The sequence below is a fragment of the Rhinopithecus roxellana genome, chromosome 4 (genome assembly GCF_007565055.1).
Source record: "Rhinopithecus roxellana isolate Shanxi Qingling chromosome 4, ASM756505v1, whole genome shotgun sequence".
NCBI classification, from domain to species: Eukaryota; Metazoa; Chordata; class Mammalia; order Primates; family Cercopithecidae; genus Rhinopithecus; species Rhinopithecus roxellana.
In genome coordinates, this window is record NC_044552.1 from 14651143 (window position 1) to 14674506 (window position 23364).

Sequence of the window (23364 nt, forward strand, 5' to 3'; positions counted from 1 at the left end):
GGCAACAAGGAGACAGCAAAGGGCAGGGCTTACTCCAGATCTTTGACAATTTCCCAAAATGTGCTTGAAACCGTCATTCTTACTTCAAAGAGTTTATCCAAAAGTCACATGTCTCAACCTACCTCAACTTGCAGTTAGAATATCTGCACCTTAGGAGATATACCTAATGTAAATGAAGAGTTAATGGGTGCAGCACACCAACATGGCACATGTATACATATGTAACAAACCTGCACATTGTGCACATGTACCTTAGAACATAAAGTATAATAATAAAAAAAGAATATTTGCACTTAACTTACTAAAACAGGTATGCCATTTGATAATCTCTGAATTTTAGTATATCTCAGGTCAGGAAGAGAAAAGAAACACCAAACACAATAAATCAGATGCATTCTGCTCCATGTTCTTACTTTTCTTGAGCTGCATATGTACTTCTATAACATTGCCTGCATTTTTCAACAGCCTTATTATAAGTTAACTCATATTGAATCTGTGACAAATTATATCTTCCACTTCTCTCCACTCTGGAGTTGTGCAATTAATTTTTTAAAACTAATTTGAAGGCTTTATATTTAACTTTACTATTTTTCACCTTGTTATTTCTGGCCCATCCTTTTAGACGATCAAGATTTTCTTGACTCAAGATCAAGTTACTAATCACATTAGCTATCCTCCAGCCTTGTGTCAACTGCCAGTTTGATAAACATGTCTTCATCAAAATCATTGATAAAAATCGTGAACCAGACAGTTCTGAGGACAGGCTCTGCATCACTCCACTAGAAATATTCCTCCAGGTTAACATTAAGCCAATAATCTACACTTTGGAAAGATCTGTTCAAATAAATACAAATATAACTAAATTCATTATTCCTCTACTCAGCCCACATCTTTCCAGTTACTCACAAGGGCCTCTGAGGAGATTTCCTCAGATGCCTCGTGGATATACAGATATGCAATATACTATATGGTCTCCATCCATTGTTAGTTAGACAAAGGAAGGTCCTGAGCTCAGTTGGATGGGATGGGAAGGAGAAGGGAGGGGGAGGGCAGGGAGGAGCTTTCAGTCACATCTTGGCAGCACAATGGCCATGACGACCAGTCACAGCTACCCTGGCATCCCCTAGTCCTAAGGATATTGTTCATAACCATCCCTCCTCCTTCTTACTCAGGACTTCAGCCACCTACATTGGCTTATATACTCCCTTTACCAGAGGTCTGCATATTGGTGGGCTAGAAACCCAAGATATTTCATCTTCAGAGGCAAAGTAAATCAAATTCAAAATCTGAATATGACGTTTTAAAAACTGGCCTTGAGCAGTGAAAGCAGAAACTACAAGCCCCTGGGTAGTATCTTTTCTCCCATATGCTTGTGCCCCTCTCCTGGAAGGAAGACGCACTGAATAGCAGCTCAGAAGACCCAAGCCCCAGAGCTGCCAGGTAAAGCTCTATGTCCTTGATCATGCCAGTTGTCTTCTAGGCATTTCAATCATTTTATCTGTCAAAGGAGGGAGCTTCCTTGGGAGGGCCCAGCTACAGGCCCGCCTCAATTCTGCACAAATCATTACTTGCCCTTATTCAGCCTAACCCCTTTTTTAGTTTGGGAGCTGAGGCTTATCCTGCAAGGACAAGAAAACTCGAGAGAGACAGAGAGAGAGAGAGAGAGAGAGAGAGAGAGAGAGAGAGAGAGAGAGAGTGTGTGTGTGTGTGTGTGTGTGTGTGTGTGTATGTCTTGTATCAGTATGTGTGCTTATTACCGTGGGTAAGCAGAGGACCTGCAGACACAGACATGACAGAAGGGAACTGTAGGTCCCTAACTCCTTCAACTGTCCTGCCCTTTTCCTTCTCCTGAGGAGCAGAGGGCTGTGCTAGAACAGGGTGCACCAATATAGCTAGCTGATGTCTCCCTGAGACTGGTATATTCAGGTGTGCCTGTGCAGGTTTTGGCTTAACTGCTTTAAAGTTGTTACCTAACCATACAATTACGTTGTAATATGGAGTTAATACAATAATCCAAACCAGAATGATTTTTTTTAAATCACTGTGGAATTTTATATATAGGATACTGCCTGAACTGGGTCACTGCACAGGGCTTTAGCAATTGCTTTATTATGCAGAGATTTGAGCTGTAACAGTATTTGTTATAAGAAGTTATATGGATATATTATGTAAAAGTAGAAGTTATGGATCAGAAAGATGATAAAATTTAAAAGATAAACAACTATGTATTAGAAATGCTTTTATCCTGCTGGGGGTTAAAACTAGATGACTATCTGGAGATTTTGATGTCCTGGGTTTTCAAGAAAAGACTGTCCCCTGGTCAAACACATGAACACTAAAGTAAAGTAGAACTCAATTCCTGCTTCAGACTCCTTAAATGCATTCTATGTCATTTTGCCTCTCCCACTGTGGTATGTCCTGGAATAGAATATAACATTTTGAATACAATGAGTAGACTCTAACAATGCCAACAAGAAAGAGTACACACACCCAACACATTTGTAAGCAACATGCTAAATGCTGTAACCCCAAGAAGGATTTCCCTAAGAAAGGGATTACAAGTGAAAAGACCGTATACAGAGAACCAACTGTGCTTGGATGACCAGACCCTTACCCTAAGCAAAAGTGACTACAGGCTGACATGCAATGCAAGTATATCCAGGATACAGACTCCCGGGTTCACCCCGATGGAATTCCCAAAAGCCATCATTCTACTACATAACAAATAAACTAATTGCTTTTATATGTTAAAATAAATGTGACTATATGACGGTGTCTATAATTTGTATATTTTATAGTCAAGAAAAGATAGGGAGCTTCTAAAAATATTGGCACTTTCAGCAAGTATTTGGGGCTCAGCCTCACTTCCCTGCGGGCTTGAGCACTCTCTCCTTGGCTCAGAGGGAGAATACGGGCAATCCTGGGAAGCCCTGCTTTGTGGCCACCATGAGGGAATGAACAAACCACAGCCATGTGGCCACTCACGGCAGCTCAGACCAGGTATACAGCAGCCCAAAGAGCACTAATTTGGGGGCAAGCCAGGCAAGCACCCTGGATGAACCATTATTTTAATGGTGGTGTTGGTTGTTTTGCACTTGCAAGATGGGAGCACTGAGTGGATGTGAGAGAATCATGGCGGTTTGAACACTTACCTTGCGTGGGCCTCTGGACATTTATTCTATGTCCACTGGCAGCACAGATTGGGATGAACAGATGGGGAGCTCCAGCCAAGGTCTGGGAAACAGGAGGCTCATACTCTACTCATGCTTCTGCCATGAATTATTAAGGACACTTAACCTCTCTGTGACTAAGCTTCCTGTTTCATAAAACAGAAATGATATTCCTGTCTATTCCCAAGATTAGCTGTCAGGATGAGATCAGATAGTAACAGAATAATCTGTAAAAGCATCATACAAGTGAAAGATATATTATCACCACCTATCTGTCTATAACACACTGGAATTTTATCTACAATTGGAAAAAGCTACCCAGAGACAGCCAGGTTAAACAGTAACTGGTCACAGTTTAGGCTAATGAAATTATCTGGAGCCTCTGTTACAGCCACAGCAATCTGTGCTCTTTCAGCTGGATTCCACATATATTGACTGAGTGTCTTCATGTGCCAGGTTAATACTGCAGCACGTTTAATATGTGCCGAGCACTACCTAAATGTTTTATTGTGTGTGTATTGGTGGGGGGTCATTGTTACTGGGTTTTTTTTTTGTTGTTTATTTGTTTGTTTGTTTGTTTTTTGAGACAGGGTCTCGCTCTGTCACCCAGGCTGGAGTTCAATGGTGCAATCATGGCTCGCTGCAGCCTCGACCTCCTAGGCTCAAGTGATCCTCCCACCTCAGCCTCTCAAGTAGCTGGGACTACAGGTACACACCACCCCACACCCAGCTCATTTTTTTATTTTTTGTAGAGATGAGGTCTCATTATGTTGCCCAGGCTGGTCTTCACCTCCTGGTCTCAAGCCATCCTCCCATCTTGGCCTCCCAAACTGCTGGGGTTATAGGCACGAGCCACTGCACCCAGCCTTACCTAAGTATTTTATTTTATATGGATTTATTTGCTTACTCCTCAAAAGATATCAGTTAATTACTCACACAAAATTAATTTACGATAATTTGTAAACTGAGGCTCAGAGACATTAAGTAATTTGCCCAAGGCCACCCAGCTAGTAAGACTGGATACAAACACAGGCAGTCTGACTTCAGAGGCAGTGTTCCTAATCACTATTTTGTACGTCCTGGAGACGCCGCAGCGAGATAAGACAAGTGAAAACATTGTAGCATTCTCTACCTCAAGTCAACTAGGCCTTATAATAATCGCAACTGGCATTAATCAACCCTGTTCTCATGGGTCAAACAAATAAAAGTGGTATTTCAGTAAAGCAGGAAGTGTCAGCAGGAAGACAAGAAGCTAGGGTAATGAGAGAGGGAATACCTGAAGGAGGTCTGTTGTGAGCTGAGACACTGCTCAGAAACTAGTTCCTGGCTAGTCTCAGGCCATCTGAATATTCTTAGAACTAGCTCTGTTTAGCCCTGTTAGACCCAAAGACAGTCAAGGTCTTGACTTGGTTTTGGTTTTGTTCTAATAAAGGAATTATACACAAATTATTATGATCAGCACATAAAACAGGGGCTCTGGCCACATAAATTGAACTGGACATCGAGTCTGCTTTTGAGTCATGCATAATAACTAGGAAAGAGAAGTATCAATTGCCAGGCCTGATTATCTTTAGAAAGAAAGAGAGGGATATGTTCTTCTGATTAGAAAAGTAGTCTGTCTTCATTTCCACATTTTCAACTACCAGCTAGAGCTCCACACTGATGCCTAACTGGCACTTAATATTCTACACTTCCAAAACACACTTCCTTGTTTTCCAGTATTGCAATTGCTATTCCTTCTACATCCTATTCCTCCCAATAACCCCCTGGTGCAGCCTCAGGAGTAAAGCCCACCTCTCCCCCTGTTTCCCCTCTGGCTGCAGTTCCAAGTCCTGTTAGGTTTGTCACATCCCTTTTGTCTGGCCCTTCCCCACTGCACTGCCACAACCAAGGGGCAGGCTCTCAATGCCTAGCTGTGAACTCCTCTGCACAGCAACAGCCTTCTATAAGCCCTCTCCAACCCCTCCCCATAATATTTTATAAAATACACAAGGGCGACATTAATTTCCCTCCTCCCTCACTTCATTCTTTCATTTGCTCATCCCTCCCTCACTTCATTCATTCATTCATTCATCCAATAAACATTTATTGGTCACCTACTGATACTCCTCATACTGTTCTAGGAGTTGTGAATTCAGCAGACAAGACAGAGAAGTTCCTGTCCAAATGAAGCTTAACTGATAGTAGGGAAGATAGGCAATAAACATGAGAATAAATAAACAGGATAATTCACCAACTGACAAATGCCATGAAGAAAATAAAGCAGAGTGATATAAAATAAAACATCAATCAGTATGCTTCCCACTCAGGTAATAGAAAACCCGACTCAAAGGGACTTGAGAAGGAGATAACATCTCACAAAGCAAGAAGTCTAGGTGTGGGTATGTTCCATCCAGACTCTGGCTCTCTGCCGTTCGCCAGGGGCTGCCTTCCTCTGAGTGTCAACTGTCCTTACTCAGCAGACCCAGACCTCACCTCCTGACCTTCAACTTGGAGGGAAGGAAGAGGCGACATCTCTTTAGTGACATTTTCTCAGAAGGGAAGACACTTTTCCCCCATCATGTCTCATTGGTCCCTCACTGGGTCACATGCCGTGAATGAACCAATCACTAATAATAAGAGAATTACTATGATCACATTAGCCCCTGGCCAATGGATAGGCACACCTCCCCTGAGTTACAGAATGGCTACTGGAGCCAAGTCACGAGAGAAAACAACATCAGGGGAACAATGACCAGCGTCCATGACAGCAAGCCACTTGGGACTGGGGCACAGAGAGGAGAACTGGAGGCTGGGAGATAGGCAAAGAGTGGAAGAGGGACTCTCTGAACTGCACCTGAGTAATGAGAAAGAGGCATCATGCAAAGCCCTGGGGTGGGAGTATTTCAGCTACAGAGACCAGTAAGAGCAGAGACGCAGCTCAAAACAAGGTCAGCATGTTCAGGAAACATTAAACAGTGTGACTACAGGAGTGAGGGAAGTAGAGGGTGGTCTATGATGTCCAAATAGGAGGCAGGTGCCCACGGTGCAGAGCCTTGAAGGCCATGAGCTAGAGCCGAGATTCTCGGCTCACTGCATGGGAAGTCTTTGGAGGACTGTGGTCAGAGAGAATCCTAGTCTGAAACACACACGCTTCGTGCAACATCGTCTCATCTCTCCTCTTTTATTATCCCTCAACTCACTGACTATAAAAGGAAGAGTCTAAACTCCTTGGCTGAGCATTTAAGGTCCTCGGTAATCTGGCTCCAAAAGGCTTTTTCTACATCATGCATTCAAATCAAGTTCTGTTTCTTTGTTATGTCCAAAGTCGTACTACGCCCACATTCTTGCACGTGCCTAAAATATACTTCTCTTCAAGCCTGCATATCCAACTCTTTTCGAGAACTGTCCAAGAAATCTAGTCTTTCAACCATTGGCTATGAGTGAATCGGGAACGTCTTCAAAGACTAAGTCAGATGCCACAAAACCTTCCCCAGTACCTATGGAGAAGTCATTTCTCCTATCCGCAAACAATCATATCCTTTCATTTAGTTTTCCTCTTGTGGTACTTGTCAATTTCCACCTTGTATATGGTTCTTTCTGTATACTGTAGTTCACCAAGTAATAATGTTTCGGTAAATGGCAGACTACTTATATATGACAGTGGTCCTTTAAGATGACAGTACCTGGCCCGGCACGGTGGCTCACGCCTGTAATCCCAGCACTTTGGGAGGCCAAGGCGGGTGGACCACGAGGTCAGGAGTTCAAAACCATCCTGGCCAGCATGCTGAAACCCTGTCTCTACTAAAAATAAAAAATTAGCTGGGTGCGGCAACAGGCACCTGTAATCCCAGCTACTCGGGAGGCTGAGGTAGAGAATTGCTTGAACCCAGGAGGCAGAGGTTGCAGTGAGCCGCAATCACACCACTGCACTCCAGCCTGGGTGACAGAGCAAGACTCTGTCTCAAAAAAAAAAAAAGACAGTACTGTATTTTTACTGTACCTTTTCTGTGTTTAGATATGCCTCAGATATATAAAAATTTACCATTGCATTACAATTGCCTACAGTATTCAGTAAACTGCTGTACATGTTTGTAGCCTAGGAACAATAGACCATACCATACAGCCTAGGTGTGTGGTAGGCTACACAATCTAGGTTTGTGTAAATACACTCTATGATGTTCACACGACGACAAAATTGCCTAACAACATGTTTCTCAGAATGCATCCCTGTTAAGTGACGCATGACTGTATATCTTATCTCTACAACACACCTTCAGCATAAAATTTGTGACTGTGAGTCTCCCTATGTCCCACCTTCATCTCCCCTTCAAGTACCGAGTACACTGCCCGACATAAGTCAATAATAAATAAACGAAATATTGCATTAATGAACAAATATATGTCAATAATAAATAAATGAAATAATGCATGAATGAACAAACAAATGAACAAACTGTGCTGGCTGGCCCTGGTTACTGAAGCCCCAGTAGAAATTAATACATGTAGACAGTGGCATGTGCCATTAGAGATAACAGAAATGTGATGATGGCTCGAGAAGTATGCAGTCCTTTAGTCTGATGGGTGTGAAGGACATTCACGAATGATGTGTTTTCCTGCCTTCACAGAACTGAAGGGCTGATTATTGGGAGGCTACATGGAGAGCACAAATTTGGTAACAGGAGGGATCCTGAGGTTCCTAAATCATTCATGGATAGACTGGGTTTCTAGAGTGGTGTTCTAAAAACACAGTGATATCAGCAGTTAGGGGTGCAAGTTTCTAAAGGGATCTAATAGGATAGCATCCATTCTGTGTGGCCTGTGCAGTAAGATCTTTGCTTATGCTGATTATTTTCTTTTTCTACTATATTGAAAGACATCGCTGCCCACATCACAAACAAACCTACCCTTATATGCCTGGGTAGATCAGGCTAAAATGCAAGTGACAAAGATAATCCAATTTAGCCTGCAAATAAAAAACTGAGTCTTCTACCAAATTTACTCTAAACAAGAACAATGGAATAACTCTGAGGAATGCTATAAGAAGAAAAATAATGTATGTACACATAATTCAACGTTTTCTAAAGCTTTAGATGCCTCTCCTGAATCAGGAGCAGGGTACTCTTTTTTTTTTTTTTTTTTTTGAGATGGAGTCTCGCTCTGTCGCCCAGGCTGGAGTGCAGTGGCACATGTAGATCTTGGCACGCTGCAAGCTCTGCCTCCTGGGTTGATGCTATTCTCCTGCCTCAGCCTCCCAAGTAGCTGGGACTACAGGTGTCCACCACCATGCCCAGCTAAGTTTTTGTACTTTTAGTAGAGACAGGGATTCACTGTGTTAGCCAGGATGGTCTCGATCTCCTGACCTTGTGATCCGCCCACTTTGGCCTCCCAAAGTGCTGGGATTACAGGCGTGAGCCACCACGCCCGGCCAGGAGCAGGGTACTCTTAATGCACACAGTGTATCCAACATGCGTGAGTTACAAAGCATGAGGCTTTGCTTGCGCTGATTCGTGTCACAACCTCCCTGGCGTTATTTAAACGTAACGTTTTGTATACAAAATATAGGTAACACCAAAAGTAACATCTAAATGAGAACAAAATAACAATACATACTGGTTAAAAATAATTTCATGTATGAACATATCTATGTACTGCAAACATTCAGTACATATCTATGTACTGAATATATATTTGCAGATACTTCATCCAAATGTTAACACACTTTTTCCTTACGTACAAAATTTTGTGTGCGACATATACTGAATGTGTGCTCTCTGTATTTAACAAAGTTGCGGGTGTGTGTATTCTTATTTCTTCCACCCAAATAAACAAGCAGATTGACATCACAAGGCTTCTTTTTGCTTAGGCAGAATATTGAGCAAACAAATATTTATTCTGGGTTACTCAGCTGTGATACATAAGGGGATTCGTGACATGTTATGTCTGGTGCCTGCTAAGCTTTTACGAGATAATTGCACCTTGGACCACCTAGGACATCACATTAAATGGAGAGACCTGATTTTAAAATTTAAAAAACACAGAATGGGCAGAATTTAATCAGTCATGCTTCTGTAAAATTAAGGAAGATATAAATAAATGGGCAACAGAAAGGTGCAATAAAACCAGGATTAATCAAACCGTGATTAATTCAGGATCAGATTAAAACCAATAGTGCCAGCTGTATCTGATCCATTCTGCAGCATTATTCTCTCCTGCTCCTTTTTGTTTTCCCATTTTTCCTCCTTCTCATTCCCCTTTGCTCTCACCCCTAGGGCACCCTCCTTGGTGGATAAACCTGCAGGAGAGTTAATTGTCACATACATGGATTTAATCACATTGTCCATCACATTTGGGGGCCCTGCCTTCAGCGATCCATGACTAATTGTTGTGGTAATTTTTCAATCATTAACAGCAGCGCATATGCTGCAGACAAATCCCAGCGTGCCTGCTAAACCCCAGTGACATGCGGCCCACGGGCTCCAGAAGCGCCACTATACCAGCCCCCAGCCCCAATCCTATTAGTCATGTGTGGTCATTAGTACACATCTATTCCAGGGATATGTCAGGCTGCGATGAGGTCGGAGGGGGCTGAGCATGCTTTACAACACAGCCTTGTTTTCAATCTATTCTTTGAAAAAGGAAGAGGAAGAGGAGGAAAAAAGGAAATTAAAACTCCATGTGGGATAAGGAGCTGGGGGACTATTCTGAATTCCACTTGTTTCTCATTCATTTTCAGGCAGGCTCCTGAGCTGTGGCAAATGCCCTTTCTTTGGGTTTCAGCAGTATTAGCGATCTCCATGGCAACCACCAGTACGCATCTGCTGCACCACACTGCAGCTTCCCTGGGCTCAATTCTCAAGTTGCCCTGGTGTCAGACAGGGCGCACCATGTGCACTGGTGGGACAAGACCCTGCCTTGGGGAATCATCCAGCTGACTGAAGCCCTGCTCTAATCACCACATAATATGAGCCAACAAGATCACACAGAATATGATCTGCCTGCACTAGGCAACAGGATTCCAGGACTGCTATTTATTTTTCATTTTCCTCTTCTTAAGGGCCTTTGTTGGTTAAAAGCAAAGAGCCACTAGAATAGCTATCTAACAAAAGGGATTAATTTTAAAATAGGTGGTACAGTGTTGTGGGTAATATTTATTTAAAGCAAAAATCTCATATGTCCTTCATTAAAGGAATTATTCAAGAGGAAATTAAAACTCCTGGAGTTTCCCTTTGGTTATTCCTAAATGAAGGGCTATTTGGGATATCAGCCAGAGCAAGAAAAGGTAAGAGAAGGATTCCTGGGTTTTTGCTGAAATTCTGACTCTTGCTATGGAGTCTCAGGAAATTCCCTCTTATACCCAGTTTCCCCAAGATTAAAATAAGATCTACTTATTTTAGGCACTTAGCACTGGATCACTGAACAAGGCCTCGGCAAGACTTAATTAATACGTGCAATTCATTTTTAGCTCCTCAGATGAAAGATGTTTGGTGCAGGCTCCATTATTATGAAATGAGGGGCCGAGCGCCCTCTACTGCTGCTTCTGGGTCAGTCTCTCAGTGGCTGAAACCTCTCAATGGGCTTCACTTAGTGCTAACATGTAACTCTCACTCTAGCTTAGAAAGCCTTTTCTGATCAGTAAGAGTAGGAAGAAAAGAACACCATAAGAGGAAGAGAGCCAGGTAATAGACTAGTTTTTATGAATAGAATATACCTGTACCAAGACAATTCAAAAGTACTTGAGGTTAATACAGCGAAGGGGGGAAAGGTCTGGAAAAATTCAGAGTGCTCAATTTTGCATCATGCACACATATTAAAAGACAAAAAAAGTGAGTCTTACTTTCCACTCACCTTCTTCCAGGACAATGATACTTATAGGATCTCACTGATTTGTCTGTTTTCTAGAAAAGTTAGATGAAAAAGAAAGTCTTGTTTTTCTTGGAATTTTTAATAAACATAGGACTTAGTTTCCAACTTTGTTTTTGAGTTTAGTCGCAACAAACCCAGTCCCATGTGCTATACAGAACTACACAAACGATACAGAACAAATCCACTTTTGAGCCTTGTATGTAGTTACTAGTTATTCTAATAAAAAATTACACAGGAGAAAATAAAGCGATCTGAATATTACTCTTATTCTTTTTTCCATTATGTAATGATGATACTTAACGTTTATACATCTGTAAATACAAGTTCGGCGTAGAGCTGAAATTGGGCAGTGTACAGTCATCCCTCAGTATCTTCAGGGGACTCTTCCAGGACACCCTGCAAATGCCAAAACCTGAAGATGCTCTAGTCCCTGGTATAAAATGGCATAGTATTTGCATATAATCTATGCACATTCTCTTGCACATTTTAAATCATCTCTAGGCCTACTTATAAAACATAATACCATGTAAATACTATGTAAATCGTTGCTACACTGTATTGTTTTTTACTTGCATTTTTTTCTGAATATTTTTGATTCACAGTTGGCTGAGTCTGTGGATGCAGAACCTGCAGGTAGGAAGGGCCGACTGTATTAAAGACATTCTACTTCTTTATCAAAAAGTAATTCCTTTTGGAATGGTGTTGTGAACAATAATAGTAACAATAAAATAGATAATAATGAAGTCTACTACTCATTGAAGTTTTATTGTGTCAGAAACTTTTCTAAGTGCTCTACATCCATCACTTTTTAATTTTTACAACTCTCCAAAGTCAGCACCAGTATTATTCCTATTTTTGAGATGAGAAGAATGAGACTCGGAGAGGTAAGTATCTTGTGTAAGGGCACATGAATGACAAATAACAAAACTAGAATTCAGATGCAGGACCTCGAAATCCTAAACCCACAAAGTTAGCCATTAAGTTATATTGAAAAACAGTGATTAGAAATCTAGTTCCCTTAAAAGAAAAATTGAAAAACTCTGTTCATCTTACGTATTTCCTACTACAAATCCAAAACTTATCCTTTTAGAAGCAATGACCACATATTTTTCCATTGTCTTTCATTTTTTCATGAGACATTATCAATTGACACTTGAACTGAGTCATCCTCACTCACAGAAACCCAGTTCCTTTAAGAGATGCCGAGGCCGGTGTACAGAACATTCTACAGGATTAAATTCCAGAGCCTGGCAGAGGGTCTGAGACTTGCTGGAGTGGCAACTAGCAGCTAGGCCCTGTATTCCAACATGCTGGAGTGGGAGAAGGGGTTTCCTCAGCTCTCTGCAGTTGTTTAGAGAGAAAATCAAGAAGGTATCTAGCGGCGGGATTAGCTACTGACACCTCCTGAGGGACACACAGCAAGGATATGAAGTGTGGGGCGGGGCTCCGCACAATGGGAGACAGGTTGGTTCTGCTGTCAGGCAGTGACAACGGAGTGGGATCCGGGGTGCAGCCATGCACAGGAGAGGAACCTCGGTGGACCAAGCAAGTGGTGATAGCTGCACGTGGGAAAACAACAGAAAGTGCGAGCTGGGCAGCTGACTGCGGGCCTGCCACCAAGTGGTCCCAAGAAACAGTCACTGGAAGTGGCAATGGCTAAACACTGGTTTCTGTGAAGACCTCTGTGTAAGGGATTTATGTCAGACTCGAGTCCTTTTCAAGAACCCAAATCTCATCAGGCTTGAAATGACCAGAATCCAGTAAACTGAGATTGGCAGGAAGATACATTTTCAAAATTTACCTGCCACGTAACAGCTGGAAAAGGGAGTTACGGTATGACAAGTCATATACACATCTGTGTTATATGGATTCAAATTCCAGATACGGAAACCCTTACATTTCATCATTCCAAAAGGATATGACTATACAGAACATCTCCCATACATTACCAGTGAAATCATCTTTACATCATTACAGATGAAATCAGTTTTTTACTCTTATCTCACTGTCATTTTCCTGTGTAAGATCTGAAACGGGCTACTGCATGCTAGGCATTGCATTCTTGTGAAAGTATGAATAACTGGCTAATTGTTAGAAAACAAAATGGATTGCTGATTATGCAGGGAACCTGTAATCCATTCTGCAGACACAGGAAAAAAAAGGAACAATCAAACACTGGTATTAGAATAGTGTCATTACCTTTTATGAATGAAATGGTCCTCTTTGAAACAGACTCAAAGATTTCTGGCCGAATTACATGTTAAATTTATATTCTTTCTATAATATTATGGATTATCCTTAAATAATTCTCTCCCTAAATATGAAGCACTTGATGAAAATATTAAAGGGAATTCGATTATTTTAGTAAGATACAACATTACCATCACACAAATTCTCCTTTTCTTTCATTATATGGCTTTTTTTGTTGTTTTTTTTTACTTTCACCAGCCAAGGAAAAAAATATCTAATTGGCATGCTCTGAAATCTAGAGTTAACCCTGGTACTACAGATGTGTAGTCTTTCGTGGTTTGGGAATATGATTTTGCAGTGCATCGTGGAATGAGAAATGCCACTGAGAAAACCATGGGCTTTGATGTTGCTGACACAAAGGGTTTCCATGACATGAAGCTATTAAAAGAGTTTATCTTGATGTAAATAACATGTCACCATAACTTTTGGGTTGAGAATATCACCACTTTCTGAAAGCAGGGACAGACAAGACGCTCTCTCAGGTCCCTTCCAACTCTGGTATTTGGTGGCTATAAGTTTTTACTACTGGCCTCAGTCTCTCAGTCAGGAAAATGGATAATAAACATTGCACCAATATATACTCTATTTAATGACATTCTGAAGTTAGACATATTATTAAGAAAATAAATGTTTAGAAACATAGTTCATCATTCCCTTCTGATAACTTTCTTAAGGTAATGAGCATCTAGAATCATCAAAGTCTGTATCTAGAATCATAGAACCATAAAATGGTAAGGCATAAGTCATCTTAGAAATCATCTTTTGGTCTGACCACCTTTATTTTATTGATAGGAAATACAGAGGTCCAGAGAAGAATAATAGGAACAGTAATAATGATAATAAAACTTATGACTATTATTATCATCATCAAACTAACATTTATCCACAGAAAAGAGTGGAAGCTACTGGAAAAAAATTAGATTGTTCACCTATAACATTTAGCATGGTGGGAGTACTGTCAGTATGGAAAGCCCACATTTTGAGGAGCTGACACACGAAGAGGATATAGCAAAGTTGACTAAGAAAGGAGATCACTGAAGAATATTTTATTAACATTTCAGACTTATTGTATCTTATTTCAGCATCTAAAACTTCATGGGCAAATGTTGTTACCTCATAAGCCTGTAGGACTCTAGATATTACAATGAGAAATTACTAGGGCAATGATCATGAACCTTCTCAGAAATGAAATGGCCCCGAGATTAGGGGTTCTGAAGCTTTGAAAGTCATTCTCCAACTGCAGTAAAATGTTGTTACTTAAACCTTAAAATGCCCATTTAAGGATTGGTTAAGAATGGGTGATCACCTGTGGCAAAAAATAAATAAGTAAATAAATAAATAAAAATAAAAAATAAATTATTAAATTCATACAGTCAAAAAACATAAACCACAGATAGAAACATTTAGTTTAATTTAAACAAACTAATTCTTCAAAATGGAGGGCTTAGCAATCAATAAATCAGGGAGTGAGTATTCAACTTACAAAATAATTCACTGCCGGTATCCCATGGTCCATTTATAAAACTTTAATTTGTATTCAACGTCTCAGGAGCACATCCTGTTGCATGAACTGAAGAATATGTGCCTCTTATCATTCCTGCACAGGCTGTGCTAGTAAAGAGAGAAATCACTGCAGCACAAGGCCGAGGTGCCCATGTGCTTATGGGTTCAAGGAATCCATAGAAGAGTCAGCATGGGCTGCTGACTCCCAGTGGGCTCCATTCCCAACTCAGTGCTTCTCAAAGGTGGGTAACAACTTCCTGTACCAGAATCACCAGGGGTGCTGCTTCAGTCTATGGATCCCAGGCACCACACACAGCCTTGCATTTGACTCCCTGGAAGGAAATAGGCATTTTTATCAAGCTCCCCAGGTTTGAAAATCACTGAGTCACTTTGCCAACATGCCTGAGAATGAGCTCTCAGTTGACGGTGAGTGCCATCAGGACCAATATTAAGTCTCACAACCTCTGGGTTGATGTGAAACTGAAACAAGCCTAGCGAATAACAAACAAACAAAACCTCCAATGAGGTATAGAACGTATTTCCTTATCTTCTTCCACTAAACATTTATTAACTATGTTTCCAGAGCTAAGCCTGGGAATATGAGCTGACTAAGACATGGCTCTTGCCTTTAAGGAGCTCAACATCTAGTGGGGGAAACAGGAAAGAGACTCAGAAATCACACAGGCATGACAGTGGCACTGGAGACAGGTACACAGAGCATTTCAGAAATACAAAGTTTTCATGTTGGCCTGGAGTGGGAATGGGAATGTAAAAGGAGGGGCAGAGGCAGGATCTGTGAAGACTCTGCAGATGAGAAACAAATTAAATCTTCAAGGATGAGTAGAAAGTAAGGGAATGGGGAAGGGACTACAGCCAGGAGTGGCATGTGTAAAGTTACCAAGGCAAAGAGAGAAGGAGCATTCGGAGAGCTGCGCATTACCCATCACTGTTGAAAAGAAAGAACTACACAGGTATTGTGTGTGAGAAATGAGCTTCAGAAGTCTGCAAGGATCAGAAAAAAGAGGCAGGTCCGTCCTGCTAAGGGCCACTCACCACAGAGTTATTGGGGTATGTTAAAAATAAGGATAAAATTGATTCTCCTACAGTGGAAGAATTACAGACATGGGAAGAATCCAGACAGAGGTTGATAAAAAATTTTCGAAAAAAATTCTTTTTTTCAAAAAAAGTATGGCTATTAAGAGGTCTTTATGTTATATAAGTTAAAATTGAACAAATAAAAAAGCTAATGATGCTTACATTTAAAAAAAAAAATTCCAATGAATGGACTTTTAATGCCTCCATTTATTAGAAGAAAAAAGATATCGCCTAGTGCTTATCAAATAATTTCTGACAAATACCAAAGGCTACAGAACTGGTTTTCACAAGAGTACTTAGAGTGATATGGCTACAGAAGGTAATACTGGGTTAAGAATTAGAGGTGTGTCCATCAGAGTTAGTGGGAATGAAACAGATAAATGGGAAGACCAGGGGGTCTTTAAAAGTCAGAACAGAAAATTGATTGGAGATGTAGTCTGAAGCGAGGCGCTGAGCTGGTCTAGTTTTAGCTAGAAGCCAATGAGCAAAATAGCAAATAAACTATAATATGCAGATAAGACTAGTAGAGTGCCCAGATTAAGTTAACTTTAAACGAGTATTAACATAAAATGAAGAAACAAATAACAAGTATACACATCACCAACCAACCACCTTGCTAACCGTGCTCTCAGAATTCTCATTGTTTTTACTTTTTCAAATGATGTAGGTTTAACAGTTGTTGAAGATGAAGATCACAAGCTCAGTTTGCATCCTAGTACAACTACACAAAAATTAACTATTAAAAGCAGGTTTTTTCTCCTTTTTTTGCTTTTAAATAGATTTGACTAGCACTTGCGATTAAAATGGACTTCTCCAAGGATGTTCCACATATCTATTCCTTTCAAGAGGACTGTATTTAAAATGCCTCCAAGAAATGCAAATCTACTCAGTAAACTTCAAAAGTCTAACATACTCTTCATAATTCAGTTCAAGCTTCTGCACTCTCCACCAGCTAGAGGGTCTTCCTTATATCTTATCTAAAGCGCCCACGCGGAAGCCTGCGTGACTCCTCTAGTTGTTCTCATCAAGGACACCTGAAAAGAGAATTCATCCTCTTTGTGAAAAGATGTTCATTTTGTTATTTTCATGTTAAGATGTGATTTCATGATTAAGTTGTTGACCTCTCCAAGGAGGCCAATGTTTTTCTCTTCTTTCTTTTCTTTCCTTCCCTCCCTCCCTCCCTCTCTCTCTCTCTCTCTCTCTCTCTCTCTCTCTCTCTCTCTCTCTCTCTCTCTCCCTCTCTCTCTCTTTCTCTCTCTCTCTCTCTTTCTTTCTTTCTTTCCTCTATAAGAGATACTTTTCTCTGGTTTGTGGTTTGAAAATTTTCATGTATTATAAAAAGGTAAGGAATGCTGGCCTGCTACTGATTTCACAGTTATAGGAAAAGACTGTATGTGGTCCCAGTACTATAAGAGCTTATAAATGAAAGAGGAAAATAGGTATCTAAGAGGTTGAGGAAAACCTAAACACTACTAAGGAATGTTCTCATCCCTGGCAATTGAGTAAAGGTAAGGAGAGTTTTCAAAACAGAAGGGAAAAAGTGACAAAGCAATCTTGTAGGATCAGCAAGGCCTGACTCGGGCAGCAGTTCTTTCTCCCCCAACATATCCCAATAGTAAGGAAGACCTGGAATAAGCTAGAAGACAGTCCAAGATTCCCAATGACTCCACCCAGACTGCTCTGATGGACTTGGAGGACACTGGCCTGAGGGCCAGTCAAGGTCAGGACTGTCCATTGTGGGAGTATGAAGCCTGCACATATGGTGGAACCAGCTGCTGACCAAGCCAGTTGCTCTGCTGAGTCACAGCCTGTTCCTCAAGCTCAGCTGGGTGGCAACATAAGAAACTATTTCTGTCTATCCAAAATGTAATGCTGGCCCCTTAACAGGGGCTAACTTTCCTTTGCATTTCTAGGAAACAGCACACAGCAGATGTTCAATAAGTGCTCCTTAGAAATGAAAACACTGGCTAACAAAAAAATAAGATGAAGAAGTGCAACCAAATGTACATACTTAAGGCCAGAGGTTGAATCGTGGTCCACTCCACAGCACCTGCTGTGAATCCTGACACTAGAACAACCCCTTATGCAATCTCCTGTGCCTGAAGTTATTAGCATGACTACATTGCCTTAGTAAAGACTCTTCCATTCCTTCACTTTAACAAGGCCTTTCCCAACTGGCTATTACTGGGGGAAGGGGAGAGAGGAAATCAGTAATGTAAACCAAAATGAAAATGAAAGAAATGCAGGGTTGAAACATGCTGTTAAGGGACTCACTATGCAGAATCCACAAAGCAGTTTTCATGCACAAGGCAACAGAAAAATGGCATGTGCTGCGGGCTTTAATCCCATTTTTTTTTTTAAGAAAACAAATCTGCTCATAATGCTGTTGATATATTGATGCCACAGGCATAAGAAATGAAATCTTCAGATAATTTGTATTATTAAAGTTTTAACACACCTATTATTGTTGAAATTTTTTCCTATGATAGTTTCAGTACAGGCATAATAACAACTATGCTCCTTCTCTTTCCTTACAAAGACGAGGCCACAAAACAAATGCCGTAAGCTCAAGAAAGGAATTTTGCTGTTAGTGTTTTTACAGATGACAAGAAAGTCAGCCCATGCAATGGATAAAAGTAGATCCACACCAAGGTACACAATGTGAGGTTTTAGAACCCACAAGGACAAATAAAAGGTTCTTGAAAGTCCTGAGAATCCACAAAACCTCCTAGAACTAATAAACAATTTTAGCAAGGTCACAGGATACAAGGTCATCATATGAAAATCAATCATATTTGTATGTACTAGGAATAAACAATCTGAAAATGAAATTTAAAAAGCAATCCCATTCACAATACCGTTAAGAAGAATAAAATGCTTAGAAATAAATTTCGTTAAATAAGTGCAAGACTTGTACTCTAAAAACTATAAAACACTGCTGAAAGGAACTACAGATGATCAAGTCAGAGGCCCAGGGTCCGCCTCCAGCTTTCGTAAATAGTCACTGGAACACAGCTCATTGTCCACACTACTTTCTCACCACAATAGCGGAGTTGAGTAGCTGTGGCAGAGACTGCAGGGCTTATGAAAATAATTCTTTACTACCTAGCCCTTTCAGAAAAAAGTTTGCCAAGCTCTAATATAAATATAAATTCCATCCTTACTCAATACTATTGAGATGGCAATTTTCTCTAAATGATCTACAGATTCAACGAAATTCCTATTAAAATTCCAACAGACTTTTTTTTGTGAGATTGACAAAATTGGTATTCTAATACAAAGGCAGTAGAATAGCCAAAATAATTTTGAAAAAAGAACAGTTTGAGAACTTCACACTAACCGATTTTAAATAGATTCTAAAGCTTCAATAGTCAAGACTGCACGGTACTATATACAGATTTTCAACCAAGATACCAAGGCAATTCAATGGGGAAGGACTAGTTTTCTCAACAAATGGTTCTAAACAAATGGATATACACATTCAAAAAGATGAATTTTAGAACCTTTCCTTATGTCACACACAAAACTTAAATCAAAATGGAAAATATACCACAATACAGGAGATAAAATAACAAACTTCTAGAATAAAATACATGGGAGAATCTATATGACTTGGGTTAGTCAAATATCTCTTAGGTACAACACGAAAATCATAATCCATAAAAAAATAGATGAATTAGATTTCATTAAAATTTAAAATTTCAAAAGATACCACTAAGAAAATAAAAAGACAAACCACAGGCTACAAGATAATATAAAAAATCATACATATAATAAAGATCTTACATCTAGAATATATAAAGAACTCTTACAACTGAATAATGAGACAAATAATCCAATTAAAACTGGGCACAATATTTGAAAAGGCATTTCACTAGAAAATATACACAAATGGCTACTAAGCATATGAAAAGATGCTGAACATGATTATTCAAGAGGAAAATGTAAAGTAAAACTAATGAGATACACACTCGCTGGGACACCTGTTTTCAAGAAGTCAGATAATACAAAGTGTTGGTGAAGACGTAAAGAAACTAGAACCCTCATATATTGCTCATGTACAGACACTTTAGAAAAAATTCAGCAGTTTCTTTAAAAGTCAATCATAAGCTTACTATACAATCCAGCAATTCTACTCCTGGGTGCCTACCCCAAAGAAATGAAATCATATGGCCACATAAAGACCTGTATGTGACTGTTTATAGCATCTTTATTCATTACAACAAAAACTGCAAAGGATCCAAATGCCCATTGACTGGGTAAATGGATAAATAAAATGTGAACAATACTATTCAACGATAGTAAAGAACAAATGCTGAGACATGCTAATAGGATGAACTGTCAAACACTGTGCTAAGTGAAAAACTCCACATGCCAAAGACTACATATTGCAGGTAAATGATTTAGGCAAATGATTCCATTTACCTAAAATGTCAAGAAAAGACAAATCTATAGAGACAGAAAGTAGGACAGTGGATCGCGCCACTGCACTCCTGTCTGGGCAAACAGCAGTGAGACCCTCTCTCACAAAAAGGAAGTAGACCAGGTGGCTGCCTGGGGCTGGGAGAGAGTAACGACTGGCTGCACATGGGCATGAGGAAACTTTTTGGGGTTGATTGTGATGGTGGCTGGAAAACTCTATAATTTACTAAATAATCCTTGAATAATTACCTACATTTTTCCTCAATAAGCTATTCAAAAAATTTTAAGTCCCAGGGAGAAAAACTGGCCACAAATAAATGATCAGAAATTAAAATGTCTGGGCCGGGCATGTAATCCTTGAATAATTACCTACATTTTTCCTCAATAAGCTATTCAAAAAATTTTAAGTCCCAGGGAGAAAAACTGGCCACAAATAAATGATCAGAAATTAAAATGTCTGGGCCGGGCATGGTGGCTCATGCCTGTAATCTCTGCACTTCGGGAGGCCAAGGTGGGTGGATCACCTGAGCTCAGGTGTTCAAGACCAGCCTGGGCAATGTAGTGAGACTCCATCTCTCCTAAAAATACAAAAAAAGTAGCCAGGTGGGTGGTGCTTGCTGGTAGTCCCAGCTACTCGGGAGGCTGAGATGGGAGGATCGCTTGAGCCTGAGAAGCAAAGGTTCCAGCAAGCTGAGATCGTGCCACTGCATTCCAACTTAAGTGACAGAGTGAGACCGTGACTGAAAAAAAAAAGACATTAAAATGTCTGCAGTCCATCAAAACAAGCCAATAATCACACACACACACACAGAGAGAGAGAGAGAGAACGCGCCCTGGTGTGGTGTGCACGGTGGAACGGCACTCAGCATTCACTTCTACTCCCATCTGCCTTTCTGTACTATAGAACCTAGAAAGCTAAACACCACATTTTCCGGCCTTTCTGACAACTGAGTTCCTTAAGTAAATTAGGTTTTTCCAATTAGATGTACTCAAGTAAGACTTGAGAAGTGAAGGTGGAGGCCATCGTTCTGAAGCTTGGCTCTTTCTCCTGATCAGCATGTAGAGGGCTACTGGATTGTTCTGTAAGTACTCCAGCAGTCAGTCACCAGCTTCATGGGTATCAAGAGGCAGTAGCTGCAATGTAAGGTTCTGATCCTTGGACTGCAGCTACAGCAGAATGTTCTTGAAGTGAATAGTCACAGAGGTGGCCTCCTGACTCCCTCCTATCCTAATGCGGTAGATAAAGCAACACCCCTGGCAGGCCAGGGCAACTGTGTGGTTTTGGGGCATTGCTGGAAACCTAGTCTCAAGCCCACTCCTCCAGCCCTTCCAATAATTTAGAAAGCACCTAATCTCTGTTTTAAGTCTCTTTCTGTTTAAAATAGCTAGTGTGGTTTCTGGCCCTCCAACTGAACCCCTGAAAAATATAATACACAGGAAGACACAGGAAGCAGTATACCTGTATGATAAAAGAACAGCCTGCCTAGGTAGGGGCAGGTCAGAGGCTCTGGGACAGACATCTCCAAAAGATCAAACAAAAAGAGTGATGTATGTGAATGTATTGAGAGTCAGTCAGGCAATTTGCAGACAGTGTGCGTTTGCATTACTGAAAAGCATACAGAAAACTAAGCAGACAAAAAAAAAAAAAAAAGACTGAAGAAAAAGTTATGTGAAAGAGAAAAGGTAATTACAGTTTACTAAATATTTCACCTGTGGATAGCATCAGTCAGAATAACCTAATGCAGAGCACCGATCTATCCAAAAATATGCTCTAACTGCAGAGAAGTTAGAAGAATGAAAAGGTTGCCTTTTGGTTGGTTTGGTGTTAGGGTAGGGGAGACATGGCTAAGTCCTCATATTTCACATTGCATGGTCAAAGGAGAATATCTAAAACGTAAAGAAATCAAGAAGCAGCAGTATGAACATGTTACTTAGAGATACAGAGAATGATTCCAAAGACTCAGATGTCAAAGAGTTGAAACTGGCAGCCTCTAGGGAGGAAGAAATAGGAAGGTGGAGAGAGTCGGGGAAGAGGGAAGTGCGTACAGGAGACTGCTGGGGCTTGGTACTAAACCTTGCAGAACGATTTGACTCCTGAAGCCAGAAAGTGAGTAAACTTTAATAGAAGGAATAGAAGTATTTTTTAAAAAGAGTAAAGAAAGAAGAACAGGCAGTGACATGTATTCTCTGCATCATTCTAAGGCCAAAGTGCTGTGGTCAAAATAATGTCCCTCCCGCTCTGGGCACACCAACATGGGCAGCAGGCAACCAGGGCACATTCCACCACCATGCACAAAGGTGGCTGGGTCGCTGTGAGCCAAGAGCACAAAAGAGAAAAGGAAAGAAGTTCCCATAAAAGTGGAGCCAGAGCAATACAAGAAAATCATGTCAAAAAGACATCCCAGTATACTAGGGTCAAAAAAAATCATAAATTGCTTTTTAGAGATCAAAGATCTGAAAAAAAAAAAAAAGTGTGAAGCAACCACTAACAATGATCTCTGTCTAAAAGAGTTGTGAAAATACCGACATTTTGAGCTAAAGGTTAATTAGATTGCCTAAATTCAAATTTGTTTCTGATGTATCCGAGTTTCCATTTCTAGAAATATATTAAACTAATTTGTTTTTCTTGGAATTAAGCAGGTCCAAGAAACGGATTATTAGACTGCTCTCAGAGGAACCATGGTTCCCTCCATGCCGGCCACGTGGACCAGTGTCAGCAGTTCTGTTGAACATTGTGGGTGATGAGACAATGCTAAAGTTTCACAAAGCAACACATCAAGTGGAAACAAATCCATTTCATCAAGTTAATATATTTCAGGCTTTAATTTTAATGGAATGCATCTGAGAGAACAAAAGAATAAAAACTATTACCCCATCCTTGTTAAAATGTATCTTCAGGGTAGAATGGCACCATTTATACAGGCATGGATGGCCATCCTCACCACAACAGACAAATTTGCACTTGCCTGAGCAAAATTTCATTCTTCCTGCAATCAAATTGCTACCAGCATGTTTGTGAACACTGTAAATCTGCCCATGTTGATTCTTGAAATGAAAAATATCAAGGGAAATAAATAAG

At 40.3% G+C, this 23364-nt stretch overlaps 1 protein-coding gene across 3 annotated transcripts in view; it reads right to left on the reverse strand.

The window, feature by feature from the left end:
* Positions 1–23364, reverse strand: part of FARS2 (phenylalanyl-tRNA synthetase 2, mitochondrial) — a 533375-nt gene that overhangs the window by 287856 nt on the left and 222155 nt on the right. The window lies entirely within an intron of this gene.